The sequence below is a fragment of the Heterocephalus glaber genome, unplaced genomic scaffold, assembly GCF_053883595.1.
Source record: "Heterocephalus glaber isolate CG9 unplaced genomic scaffold, H.glaber_assembly_v1.0 deba00000546, whole genome shotgun sequence".
NCBI lineage: Eukaryota > Metazoa > Chordata > Mammalia > Rodentia > Bathyergidae > Heterocephalus > Heterocephalus glaber.
Window position 1 is genome coordinate 5,399,336 of NW_028258147.1, and position 14,350 is coordinate 5,413,685.

Genomic DNA, 14,350 nt, shown 5'->3' on the forward strand with positions numbered 1-14,350 from the left:
AAGAACCAAGATGCATTATGTAAGGGTACAGTTCCCAATGAGAAATGTAATTGTGTTGTATACCTACAATGTACCGATAAAAGAATTTAATAAAGAAAAAAAAATACATAAAAAAAATGAAAAAAAAAATGAGTTCTTGCCTGAGCCTGCAGGCAACTTCAAGGAGAACAAAATATTTTAAATTCAGTTTTCATATTTGAAAACTTGGATATATGTGGATTTTTAAAAAGTGACTGATTTGGAACTCATCCTAATTAAATGTAGTCCAGATCAAAAAATGTACTTCTTTTTTCAAAAAATATACTCAAGACATTTTTCATAATGTAAAGAAGCTTGTGGGGCAAAGTTTGTTTTAATAACCATATTACCTGTAGAAACACCTTCTGATTTTAAGCAAGCCTTGTCTATGGATAGAATTTCTACTTTGAAAAGGGTTTTGGTCACAAATTTACTTGAGTGCAGTGCGGTTTTTTATTTGAATATAGTAAAATATCTTTTAAAAGTATCTTTTTTAAAAGAGTCTTAGCTGGGTATGGTGGTGCATGCCTGTAATCCCAGCACTCGGGAGGCTGAGGCAGGAGGATTGCTGCGAGTTTGAGGCCAGCCTGGGCTAGCTACATAGTGAGTTCCGGGCCAGCCTGAACTACAAAGGGAGACCCTGACTCAAAAAAAGAAAAACAAAAAAGAGTCCTTTATTTGAAAAATGAAGAATTAATAGAGTGAGAAATACAACAAAATTATTCTGTTAGTATAATGTTAGTTTTCTATTACTGTAACAAAATACCTGAGATAAATAACTTTTGGAGAAAAGGTTTATTATGTCTCATGGTTTTGGAGACTCCAATCTATGCTCAATTGTCTACATTCATTTTGGGCCTCTCACGAGGCAGCCTGTCATGGCAGAAATATGTAACATAGCAAAACCACTTACATCACTAGCTTGGGAGCAAAGGGAAAGAGGCAGGGCCTGGCATCCCACAGTCCCCTTCAAGAGCAACCCCCCCCCCCCCCCCCCGTGACCAGGGTCCTCCCTCAGGGTCCAACCTCTTAAAAGTTTTGCCATCTTCCAATAACAACACCTGGGGGTCCAAGTTTTTATGGGACTTTGGGGGACATTCAAGATCCAAACCGTAGCAGAAAGTTAGGACAAGTGATGGTTATGTTTTTTTGGCATCCTACATTGCAGAGCTTGACTTGGTGTTTTCTTGGCGTGTGAGTGTGGTGAACCATCGGGCTAGACTGCCTTGGCTAGAGTACATGCTCTGCTGCTGGCCAGAGATGAAGGAATTAATCTCTGAAAGTCTCCTAGGTGGGGAGGATAAGAATACCTGATTCTGGGATGGGTTGAGTCAGGCAGAGGGCATAAAGCTGTGCCTGGTTCAGAGCACTATGTAAGTGTTGGACAGTAGTAATATATTACTTTTAGAATAAAAGAACATAGATATACGCAAAAAAAGATTTTTTTAAAAGAAGAGAATAGGGCCAGGATGTAGCTCTGCAATAGAACCTTGCCTAGAGTGCATGAGGACCTGGGTTTAATCCCCATTACTGCAAAAAAAGAAGGAATACAGAGCACAAGTATATTTCACTGTACAGTGATTCAGCTGTCTCAGTGTTCATAGTAACACTCCGCAGTTGTCTGAACTGGTTAGGTTTTGCTGTTAACGCTCATTCTCACCCAAAAGGATATAGAATTAAAAATTTTTCTTTTTAAAAAAATAAAAATTCTTCTTTTAATCTCCTTGGGAGATACATGCTCTGAAAATACCAAGAGTACCTTATATTAAGTACTGGAGTTACTTTTGTCCTTACAAAAGGACTTTACAAGAAAAGCTATATTTCAGGTTCCCATCTGAACACTTCTCAACACTCAAGAAAAATACATCACTGCCTGTGTTTGGACTTGCATTGTGCTCAGCTTCTGTCCCCTTTTCTGGTCTCTGGCAGTTTCCTGCCAAGAGCAGTGGTGAAAGCCATGCTCAAGAGAAGTAGCGGGGACAGGGGTTTCCTCAGTCAGCTTCCAGCACCACTCTGGCAGGTGGGATGAGTGTGACTCTCACTGTAATTACTTCTTAACATTGAGAAGGGTTGATGACCCCAGAAACAAAACCCACCTCAGATCAAACCAGAAGGTCTGTCAGTGCATTATTGATGATCTGATTTCAGTTGAAGCCATGAAACTCTGGTTGCACAGATCAGCCAAATGTGATTGTAGGATGAAGGATGATTGTGTCACATGTTGTATTCTTTCACAACTGTTGTACATAAGTAATGAATGCATAAGGAAAATGGATTTGACCGATGACAGCTGACCTACTGGATCTTACTGTATTGAAGATAAAACTTCTCATGAGGAGGCTTGCTCAAAATGGAGTTGAGTTCTTGTTCTCTGTGCTCAGTGTTTGATAAATGACATGCAGAGGATCAGGATGTGGCACTTGGGATTTGCTGTGCAGGAAAAACCCATTGGACAGGGTGACTTTTTATTCTGTGGTGGCTAATCTGTACCACACAGCAGTCTCTCATCTTACACTTTCCACACATGTTCTCCACAGCTGGACCTCTCTCCTGCAGCACACAGTAAGGAGGAGCTCACTTCCCCAGCACCTGCCTGGTTTTCCTGCCTGCTGTTAAGGGGAAGGGGAATCCTTCCTCATGTCTGAGGCTCAGAGACGGTCTCCATCCAAATCCTCTCTCACCTGCACAGAGGTTTTTCTCTCTCTAACCTTATATTTGCTCTTTTTCTACATGTAATAAAACCTATTCCGGTCTTCCCCATTTTTAAAAGCACAGCACTATAATGTTACCTCTCTATTCATTCCTCCAGCCAGGGCCGCTCTTTCAGAAGAACTATCTCCATTTGCTGCCTCTATTTGCTCACACCTGTCCATCCTCTAGGTGGTTTCTGCCTGGCTTTTGCACCTGGGACCAAATGGATCCTGCCCCAGCCAGACCTGGTAGGCACATATCTGACATAACTGAGCCCTCCTGGCCAAGCCTCTCAGGGCGCCTAATCCCTGATATGTTCTACCCAAGGGCCTTTGTCCTCTGATTCTCAGGGAATGATGTGGGACAGGGACACTTGGAGTTTCCCTTATGCTTGTATTTTCCTGGTAGCTCTGATATTTTCCCATTAGCTCTGATGATGTTCCTTGGATTTGTAGGTTCTTTCTTAGTTGTGGGGAAATCTTCAAGCTGGCTGTAATGAGAGGGTCTCAAAAACCACACACGGCCAGGGATTAATGCTTCAGTGGTTCTGGGTACTGCCACGCAAACGCAAGGTCCCGAGTTCAATCCCTGGTACCAAAAAAACAGAACAACAACATCAAAAACCAGACAGAAGTCTGGTATATTGTCCTTAAACACAACGTCCCTTCCTTTTTTCACTTTTGATCTATGTTTATGGATATACTTCAAGATTTAAGCATGAGAAATAATGTCTGTTTTGATGCCTGCACCATTGATATTCTGTATAATCTCTTTATGCCAGATCAGAAGCTGCTTTGAGGACTTAAAATTCTGAAGCAACCCTGCTCTCTTTTTATTTTTTCTTTGCTTCTCTTTCTTCTTTCTTTCTTTCCGTCTTCCCTCGTTTCTGATACGTAGATACACTCTTTGCAAAGCCAGTCATATTGACACACACCTGTAATTCCAGCACTCAGGAGACAGTAGGACCAGCCTGGACAACATAGTGAGACCCTGTCTCAAAACATCAAAACCAAACAAAAAGTATATCATACCTGTATTATATGCAAGTATATATACACTTACAATATATTATTTTTAATTGTGGTAAAATATGTAACAAAATTTAACATTTTAACTATTTTAAATGTATAGTTTAATGATATTAAATACATTTACACTGTTGTGCAACCATCACTACCTTCCACCTCCAGAATTCTTTTCATCTTGTAAAACTACAAGTCTATATTTATTAACTAGCAAGTCTCTGTTTATTCCAAAACCACCATTGCACTTTCCATTTCTATGGAATTTGACTCTTTTAGGTACCTCATGTAAGTAGAGTCACACAGCATTTGTCTTTTTGTGAGTGGCTTAGTTCACTTAGCATAATGTCCTCAAGGTTCATCTTTGGAGCATTGACAAGATTCCTTCTTTTTTAAGGCTGAGTAATACTCCACTCCATGTGATTGATACATATATATATATATATTTTAATCCATTCACCTGTTGATGGGCACTTGGGTTGCTTCCACCTTTTGGCTATTTTGAATAGTGCTTCTATAAGTATTGGACGTACAAATACCTGTATGAGTCCCTGTCTTGGATTCTTTCAATTTAATCATTCCTTCATCCTAATCTCCTGATGTTTCTATTGTTTTCATGAACTCCCGCCTTCCTCTTTCCCCCTATTACCTTTGGGCCATTTCCCTAGTCAGATGCTCCTGCACATATAATTGGGTTATAATTCGTCCAGATAAACCCATCAAAAGTTGAAAATACCATAAGTGGAAAATGCATTTGATACTCCGAACCTACCAAATATCATACCTTAGCAACATGTACACTGCGAAATATCGGTCATTTCCCCTTGGGATCACGTGACACCTGGCTGACAGGGAGCTGCAGTACCCAGCATCACCAGAGAATATTGGACTATATACTGCTAGCCTGGGAAAAGATAAAAATTTCACGTCTGGTCTCTTCTGAGTATGTGTTGTATCCACACCCTCAAGAAGTTGAAAAATTACCAGTCAGACCATCTTAAGTAGGGACCACCTGTAAGGTTCCTGCTGACTTGTTGATTTCAGCAGGACCCTTACAAAACTGCTCATGCAGAAAGCAGTTTGACAGCCAAGAAATATGATTGGTCCCACATCCCCCCCACGCACCAGTTTCTGCTCTTTTCTGAAGGCACGCCAGTGGTTCCTAAGTTAAAGAAAAAGTCCCTTCACAGTAGGGAAGATGCTTGTGGCTATTGACATTGTGTTTTGAAATACAAGTGTTAATAGTAACAGCTTCTTCATGTATCAGTCCTATAATTGTGAGATTATTATCTGTTTTTTTCCTACTGTGAAAACATGACAATCCTAGATAACATAAGGTATAGAATAAAAAATAATATATACAGTAGCACTACATAAAGGCAACTGCAATTAACATTTTGATTCATATTCTTTCTAATGTAAATTTTTATGTTTTAAAGATCATAAAAGCATTCCCTTGTTTTTAAAAAGTCTTTGTAAAGAATTTAGCTATTTTATATAGCCATGAAATATTTATAGGGCATTCATTAGCTTACATAGCCTTTTTCCAATTTTAAAAGCAATATTTCTTACAGAAAATGTCAAACATCCCAAGATCATAAATGACAGTGGAAAATCTAAATTCTGTCTATCCCTTCATAAACTTTTTTAGTTCATTCTCAGTCTCATTTGGAAATCAGCTTCTCCTTCCTTCACTTGCATACTTCTCCCCCCAATAATATTTATATTTATATATAATTTCGCATCTAGTATTTTACCTATTTTGTGCTTCCCAATATATATACAATTAAATATCCTCCAAAAACTATTACTTAAGCGTATGAGTTTACTTAAGTCCTGATTCCCTGCACTTTTAGATGTTTAAGTTGGTCCCAATTTTATGTTATTGTAAGTACTTCCTCGTGCAGTTATTGTCCTGTGATCTATGACTGTTTCCTTAGACAGTATTTGTTCATGTGGTATGAGTCCAAAATGTTTCACAGCTTTAAGGCTGGGTGTGGTGGTGCATGCCTGTAATCCCAGCATTCAGGAGGCTGAGACAGGAGGATTAGTGCAAGTTTGAGGCCAGCCTGGGCTACATAGTGAGACTCTGTTTCCAAAAAAAAAAAAAAGTGTGTTAGATCTTTAAAAAATAGATTAGATAGATTGATTGATTGATTGCTGGTTTTCTGTCATGATTGCCTTACCTCGAGTATTGGCTTTATTATTTTTATTGTCCATATTTGTGAATTTGATAAATAAAAAAAGCCTTGTTTTTTGATGGTGAAATTCAATACTGTTCCTTATTGATTTTTTATATGGATTTCTGTTAATATAGTTGACCTTTTATATTCACAAATACTATAAATATATTATCCTATTACAAGTATTTTACTTTACATTTTTCTTTCAATTTTATTTGCCAGTTTTTGAGGAATAGACATTTTATACTTTAGTCAGATTATTCAGGTTATGTTGTCTTTTGTTACTTTTTTCATTGCTTTTTATAAAGCTTTATTTTCCCATCCCAAATTCAGAAATACTTCCTTCGAATTCAGTTTTGTTTTCTTTTACATTTAACTCTTTAGTCCCACAGAATTAGTTTGGGATGTTACGATTAAATGTTATGAAAGAGAAATTTCTTTCATATTATTTTGTTCTTATGTTTATTCAGATTTCCAGTACAGTGGTGATGTGAACCAGTACAAATGCTTTTCCTTAGTGAGTGTTCTGCTGGGGAAACTGAGGAGCTGTGAGGAGAGGCGCTAGAACCCTCACAAGAGCTGCTCTACCAGACCTGTCTTCCCACCCTTGAGGCCCATGCAGGGGGGTGGGGGTGGGGTGGGGTGGATGGACGGACGGGACGGACCAGTGGGCCTGGATGGGCTGGGGGCTGGGGGCAGAGTGAAGTGCTATAAGGTGCTATAAGTCTTGACTATGTTTGTCTTTATTCATGAGCAGGATAAGTAATAGGGCTTGACTTGCTGGAGAGGTACTTGAACCTCAGTTATGGATATGAGACTGCTTACAAGGCGGAAAAGAGCCCCAGGACAGGAATGTCAGAAATCTTGGGTCTGATTTTAGCTGTCAGTCAACTATTGGTGTAACCTAGCGGAGTCTCTTAACTTCCACAGTTTCTGGGTTTAATGAATGAGGGAATTAAAATCTGTATTCCTCTATTCATTCTAAATAAATTGTAGTTTAGGTACATGGCACATCTAGGTTTACCGTGAATGCATTAGGGATATTTTTTGGAAACTAGTTCCTTTCTCTGTAATTTACTCAATAAGTGTGATACCAAGTTTATTAAGATGATGACAAATGTCATTTAATACTGTACCTTGGAAGAATTTATACTTCTCACTTTCCATAAGTATTTGTAATTTACTGTACTTCTCTTCCAAAAGATTTATTTTTCCTAATAATCTTATTTCCCCCAGCTACCTCTTTTAAGAATTAAATAAATAATGACCTAAAAATCAGGAAAATCTAGAACTAATTCATGTCTCTGCCTTCATCCTGCCCCATGCTCAGAGCTGTAGTTCAATTTTTTAAAAGTCTGAAATAGGGCCAGGGATTTAGCTCAGTGGTTTCACTGCCTGCTGCGCAAGCGCAAGGACCCACTTCAATTCCCGATGCAGTAAAAAAATAAAGTCCGAAATAAAAATATGAATAGTGCTTTAAAAAGTACAAAGCATTAAAATGATAAAAGTAATGACTAAGAGATACAAATACCTACAAATACAAATATCTACTCTGTTAATATTTTATTATGGATATTAATAAATTATTACTTATTAACATATTAACAACAGAATTTGCCTTGAGAAATAAAACAGCCACTAGCTAAATCTAACTTTAGGTATGTTTATGTTAATTTGTTTTAGTAAAGTAGCACAAAGTGTATTTCTGAAGCAGTTTTTGTAATTAAAAGTCATCTCTTGGTCAATATATTATACTTAGGTGTTTCAAACTTCATCTCCCACTTTTTGATTCCCAGAGTGAGTGAATGTAGTCTGATATCTGTGTCATAACTTCACACAAGGATAATTCAGATAATTCAGGATAATTCACTACTTAATTATGCCCTATTACAAACTTAGATATCTCCCATGAACGTTTCTGTGGCTTTAACATTTTCCTCTTTTGGGTATGTTTTCTATAATACAGTGCAGTGACCTCTTGAAATCTATAGAATTTAGGTGTAGTCTGATAAACTTTGGGAGTTTTTTCTCTGTGCTTCAGAAACCTACAGCAATATATAAAGAATGCATAACTATTTATACACATCTGCAACCCGTGTTTTGTTTGATTGTATTATGTATTAAATGACCTTCAAATAATGTTGAAAAATAGCCTTTAACTTAAGCCTTGAATAGATATGCCCTTCAAAGAAAACAGTTCCTTAGATAATTAGACTTTAATTTCTCACTGTATACCACTTTGATCTTGTAACATTTTTAAAAACAGTTTTGGGGATTTTTTTCGAGGCTCCCAAACAAGTTCTTGTTTCTCAAAAGCCGTAATATATTCGTAAGTTAGTAAATCCCAAAGATACTATTTTTAAACTCCCGTTGGATTTATTTATTTATTTATTTTAGTGTGCTAATTTAGGGCATAATTTTCTTTGCTGTGGGTCACATGATTCCTCCCGTCCTTCACACACGCACTTAAAATTCTTACTTCCTGATTGAGCCATCAAGATTACGTAAAATGTAAATCTGCCTAAATACTGAAGAGCAGGAATTTTAAGGAGAAAATGCTGTTTTCTTTTTCTGTTTCATTATGAATCTGTAAGAATCAATGTAAGCGTGTACTTGCCTGTTTGTATTTGCAGACGAGAAGCTGTTAGGGAATTTTTTTCATCTCTTCCCTTTCAGACTGAGTCAGACTTTGCTTTCATTATAAAAAATAATGTACCAACTAGATAGACCATGGGGTGGTACAGTTGCAGGACTGAAATCAAAATGGTTCCGATTACTGAGAGATCCATGTACTTATTACTCCTTTCATATTCAGAATGAAGAGTACAGCAGCTCTCAGAAGGTAATGCTTTGATATTTTAGATGTGTAAATGCCATTCACCCTTTCTGCTGTCTGTTATAAATGAAGGTAATTTCCAGCAGGTAGGACGACACTAGTTTTATCACAGATCTTATACTCCGTCACATTTTTCTCAAAGCACTTTTGAAGTTGTCATAGTAACAGCGTGATGTTTAGAGGGTCTTTTCTGTAGCCTGACTCAATTAATTTTATTAACTCTGGATATTTTTCTTTTCACTCATTCATGACAAGCAAAGACTGTAAATTGCTCAAATATGTATTTCATGTTCCTTATATCTTGATGACTCTAGTTTAAGGACTTGATTTATAAGTGGTTTCAGTAAAGGAACAAGATTGTTATCAATTGGTATGGAATAGACCAAATGAGAGTTTTTAATTATTCTATAAAATCTCGCTATCATTTTAGGACCAGGATTTAGTTTTGTTTGAAGAGGGGAGTTATGGAAGATTACAGATGTAATTGTGACTTGATGTCCATGGTTATACCTATCCTTTACTGTGACAACTTTGATGTATTTAGATTATGAATTGGAGAAGGCAGAAATGTATCAGACTTATAGGAAGAGAAATTACTTCTTTAATAATACAGTACTCACATGTAGCTCCAAAAGCAGGTTCCATAAAAGGAAAAAAATAATAAATATGGCTTTACCAAACTTAAGGCAGTATTTTCTGAAACTCTAAAATATACTAAAATAAATTCTCCTCTAGGAAAGTTGGTGGGAATTCTTTATGGGCTGAAAGTAGGTTGTGCTCTTCTGTGAGGAAAGCTGTGTGGCAAGAATTCTTGCCAATATGGCGAATGGTGAACAAGGAAGCCCTTGGGCAAGAGAGGGTCAAAAGAAAGAACAGCCTGGACCCTAGGTCTGGGTATGCTAGGACTTTAAAAATATCAGATGCATGATCCTTTTGTTTTCCTGTGAAAGTGTTCAGAGCAAAGTGACACCCAAGTCTGTGAGTTTTGTGAGTTTAATGCTAATGCCACTGTCCCTGCCGTTCTGTCTGGTATTTGTTCACCCATGGGCAATGCGAGAGAATCGGGGCAGCAGCATGTGGAGCCAACAGCAGTAAAGGTGCTAATACACGCCAGTGATGTCAGGAGTTAGGAGACAGTGGTTTCAAAACACTGCAGTAAACAAGGTCAAAGTGTCCCGTTTTGCTGGAAGAAGGTTTGTTTTTATGAGCTGGACAGTACATGGATGAAGTAATTTTTCAAAACAAATTGCCCATTTATATGTGTGTTGTTCTTTTTTTCTTTTCAGATTTTAAAAATAATTAGCCAGATGAGATTTAGTAATCATTACATTTTTAAGCAGAATTATATTTGTTTTTCTTTTTTCTGTGTTTTTCATAGAGGAAATAAAAATGCTTATGACCTAAGACTTCCTAAATGCTTTTAGAGAGAGCAAGATAGGACCCAGTCCTTTCAAATAATGGCACGAAGCAGTCACAACTGGTAGTAAACTATTCCTCTTGGTTGTTTTGTACCTTTGGGTCTTATTTGGACAGCATCTAAGTACAAGACAGTTAATGGCACAGAATACTGCTGACTGTGTGGGTTGTCTTAATGCATTTTCCAACCTTGAACCTGAGAATGCCAGAGGCTTGAGTCTCTGGCTGTTTGTGGGAGCAGTTATCTGCTGGCGGCAAGGTTCCCGGGGTAACAAGTGGGTGTCCTGGGAGTGTGTGTGTGCAGTAACAACAGCAGTGGTGCCACGTGGTGCCCTGAGGTCGCCTCAGTCTGCCCTGGGGATTCCGGTCCTCAGAAGTGTCTCTGAGATGAACTGTGAACTTGGGGCATCTTGGGCAGCGCAGGCGCTATGGAGTTCCACAGCGGACCTGGGTGTGAGCACACACGGCTTTTAAAGCGAAAGCAGGGCCTTGAGGAAGGAATTGCCGTCATCTTGTCTCATGCCCAACCTGCTCACAATGCTGGAAAGCAAAGTAAGTTTTGTTTGTTTCTTTATTACCCAGTCTGTCCTATGTGTTTTTTCTTGTGAACATAGTTAAGATACTCAGTATCTGACAAATGCCAAGTCTCCCCACCCCCCTTCATTGGGAAGTGGGAGATGGAGGTTCTTAAATAATTAATTGCCCCTTTTTCTCTTCTCTCTCTTTCTCCATATCTAGTGTGCTGAGTTTTAGAAACAGGAAGAAGTTGAACTATATTATCAAAGGAAAAACAGAAAGTTCCTTTTTTAAAAACATAGTTCATGAATTTTGCTGTTAAGTAAATGACAGTGACATAGACAAGCTTTTTACGTAACGTGGCCAGGAGGCCTGTAGCAAAACAGCCCTGATTTCCATTTGGACACAGGAAGGGTGCATGTCCCCAGGGCTAATGTGAAGACAGAGGGTCCCCAAGTGGGAACCGTACAGGAAGCAGGTGGATAAAAGGTCACAGACAGGAGGCTGTAACTTAAAAACCTGCCAGGGAATGGAAAGGAGCTGAGGGAAATACATTATTCAATGATTTTGGCAAAATTTTAATGTAAAGATAGGATAAAATGTGTAGGGACCTAATCTTATCAAGAGAGGCTGAGCTCTTCAACAGTAGAAAGTTTTGTGCCTTTTAGATTTATGGAATATGTGTTCAATTCGCCTTTAGACCCAAAGTAAGAGGCTTCATCACCTATGCAGAAGACTCTGTTACACCAGCCTAAATCTGACACTTGGCCCCTGTCGTCCATCCTGTGTGTTGGTTTTTTATGCTGATCCTGTCTCCAGAGATGTTTTATGCCTTGGTTAGTTTTTAATACATACTCCTCTGGTTTTGAAAATGGACAGCAAACAGAGGTGTGGAGCATTTTGTGATTTGTAATTCTTTCTTTATAAAATGTATTGATTTTGCGTATACTGTTTGTGATATTTCAACTTGAGTAGTAACACTTTGCAAAAAGAGAGGCAGGACAACAGTAGTGTGGAATTGGGAAGCAGAAGCAGGAGTCTCCTTCAGACTCTGGTGTAGAATGCTGTGTGGATTTAATTAACTGCACCATGTCACGGAGATTCACCTTTCATCCCAAAGAGGTAACGATAGAACTTGGTTGGGGTGGCTATATTTCATTTGAAACATTGCAGGGTCCTGACATGCATGTCTGAGAATTATTAATCCAGCAAACATCTTTAACCGTCTTCCATATTATAGTGATGTTGTTGGAGCTATGATTTTTTTTCACTGTTAAATTTACAGAGATTGTTTGTAAATTAAAGATCATGAGAAGTTTGAAATAAGGGTGAGTGAGCAGAGAGCATTACCATCGAAACAGTCTTGTTAAAAATGGTGCCAAGCAAGCAGGACTGTTCCCTTGTGAGCCGCCCCTCCTAATTAAAGGGGAAGGTGGCTGCCATCTGTCTTCTTTCATTCAAGGCAGTAGGGGGTCTGGAGTGGAAGGAAGCAAGCCCCCCCTTTTTTCTCCCACTCTTTTTTATAGTCAGCTTTCTCCCTAGTCAGTGACCCAGAAGGTCATTCATGATCTGTCTATCTCAGAATGAATAGTACCATAAGCATGCATGACACTTGTGAAAAAAAAAGTTTATAACACGCATTTATCCTTTTAGAATTCCACTTGAATTATGTCCGAGAGTATTGTAATCTCTGCATTGCTGTCTTTGCCCCTTTTGTTACCAAGGGCACTACGGATAGGAAAAACAGAGTTTTGCTTTTATTGCTTTTACTTTTTCATGAAAAAATGTTTACTTTCCACTGGGCATAGTCAGAAGATGTCAGCATGTGGCTATGTACAGGGGGTGTGGGATGTGCAGGAATATTATTATTATCAAAATCAAGGACACCTGTTAGTTACAATGCATGCATCTCGTCTTGGGAAAACATGGACAAGGATGTGAACAGTTGACCAATTTGCCCAGTGGTCTGCTGCAGCTTCTTGGGCCAATCACTGGAGTAGTTCACATTGTTTATCCTTCAGTTAAGTAATAAGCCTTTTAGTGCCTTTCTCAAGAGAATGTTTTACAAGAGAGTATAGTTAGTTTGGGATGATAGTGTAATTGCTTTGAAATGTAGAGTATTCTTAAAAAATAAGTGAGCTTTTCACCTCAGTTTATTAGTGGAAGAAATGCGTTGCTTTTAGAAATATTAAGAGATGAAATAATACTTCGATATCTTTTTCTGTGTCTGTGTTTACTGGTGCCTGAACCAGGGCCTTTTCATTGAACTGCTTACTCTTTTCTTCTCTCTCTCTCTCTCTCTCTCTCTCTCTCTCTCTCTTTTTATTTTAAGACAGGGTCTCCTTAAGTCACTCAGTTGCCCAGGCTGGGCTCAAATTCTGGATCCTTCTGCCCCCAGCCTCCTCAGAGCACAGGGATTACATGGGTGCACCACCATGCCCAGCTTTTTCTTTTCTTTTCTTTTTTTTTCATAAACTTTATTGGATCTAAAAAAATTGTAAAATCTTCATTTATATTTTCACTTTTTTAATACTTAAGCAAAATGTTCACCATCTAGAAAGATTGAACCTTTATACACGATGTTTAGCTCCCAGGTGAGGGGATGAACTTTCTAGAATATACTGGATTTTAGAATTCTCTTTGTGACATGGAAATGTGATATTTCTTAAACGTATTACAGTATATGTGGAAAGCTCAAATGTGAGAGTCATGTCTGTAATTTCATTTACAGCTCTTTTTTCAAATCTGTCACCAACTTGTAATGAGCTTTCTTGGAAACAAAGATGTGCTTATGTTGTTGAATCTTGGGAAGATGAGTGTAGGTTTCTGAAGACTCTGGCATCCAGTTTAGTCAGAAGAGTGGGTTCCTTATGATGGGTTAAGGGTACACAGTGCTGAGCAGGCAGGTCTTCTTGGCTTTTTCATGGAGTAATTTTAGATATTCAACTAGATACTTAACATATCCTTTTAAAAATGTGATTTAAATTAAATTTCCCTTTGGTATTTATTTCAAGCAGATGAAATAATTACTGGAGAATGTCTATCAAGTGTAATTATGAAATAATGTGATTAATACTTTAACTCACATGGCAAGAGACATTAGACATGACAGTGAATATTAGCTGGAAGAATTTTAGCTTTACCACTGTGATGCCACCTCTGCCAGGGACACATTGAGCACTTCCTGCCTGCTATTCCTTAGAAGTCTTCCATCATCTTTTCTTGTCCACAGTGGTGGAAATCTCTGTCCTTTGAGGATAGGAAGAAGTCAGCTTACCTCTGATGAATAAGGTAGATAACGTACCACAGATGTGATTCTTGTTAGCATTCAGTGGGCAGCCACTTTGTCCCAAAAGTAAGCACTGCAGATTCAGAAGTGAGCAGGCCATGGACCTGGCATTCCTGCTGTTTAATGGGGGAAATGATATATAAGGAGGTAGCACTACAGACAGACAGGTCCTACAGCAGAGGTACACATGGTCTTGCTGGAGCCCATTTTAAGATGAAGGTTTGGTGCAAAAATGAAGAATTATGTACATGATTTATAAAGTAACTTACATAATAGAATTTTGGAAATGAAAGTGCTTGAAAAAATATCTTTTCTTATTTTAAGGCTGAAGAAACTAGTGTTTATTTCTGAAATTCTGTAGTTTAAAGTCAGTTGAAAA

At 38.2% G+C, this 14,350-nt stretch overlaps 1 long non-coding RNA gene across 14 annotated transcripts in view; it reads left to right on the forward strand.

Moving 5' to 3' along the window:
• LOC110344248 (uncharacterized) overlaps positions 1–14,350 on the forward strand; it is a 216,833-nt gene that overhangs the window by 128,448 nt on the left and 74,035 nt on the right. For 5 of the 14 annotated variants that reach the window (XR_015448615.1, XR_015448621.1, XR_015448620.1 and 2 more), the window contains one exon: positions 1–4,267. This exon is cut by the window's left edge. The exons of 2 other annotated variants lie outside the window; for them this stretch is intronic. This is a non-coding gene — a long non-coding RNA (uncharacterized LOC110344248). 7 more of the 14 variants (XR_015448614.1, XR_015448612.1, XR_015448616.1 and 4 more) reach the window with 2 other exon arrangements.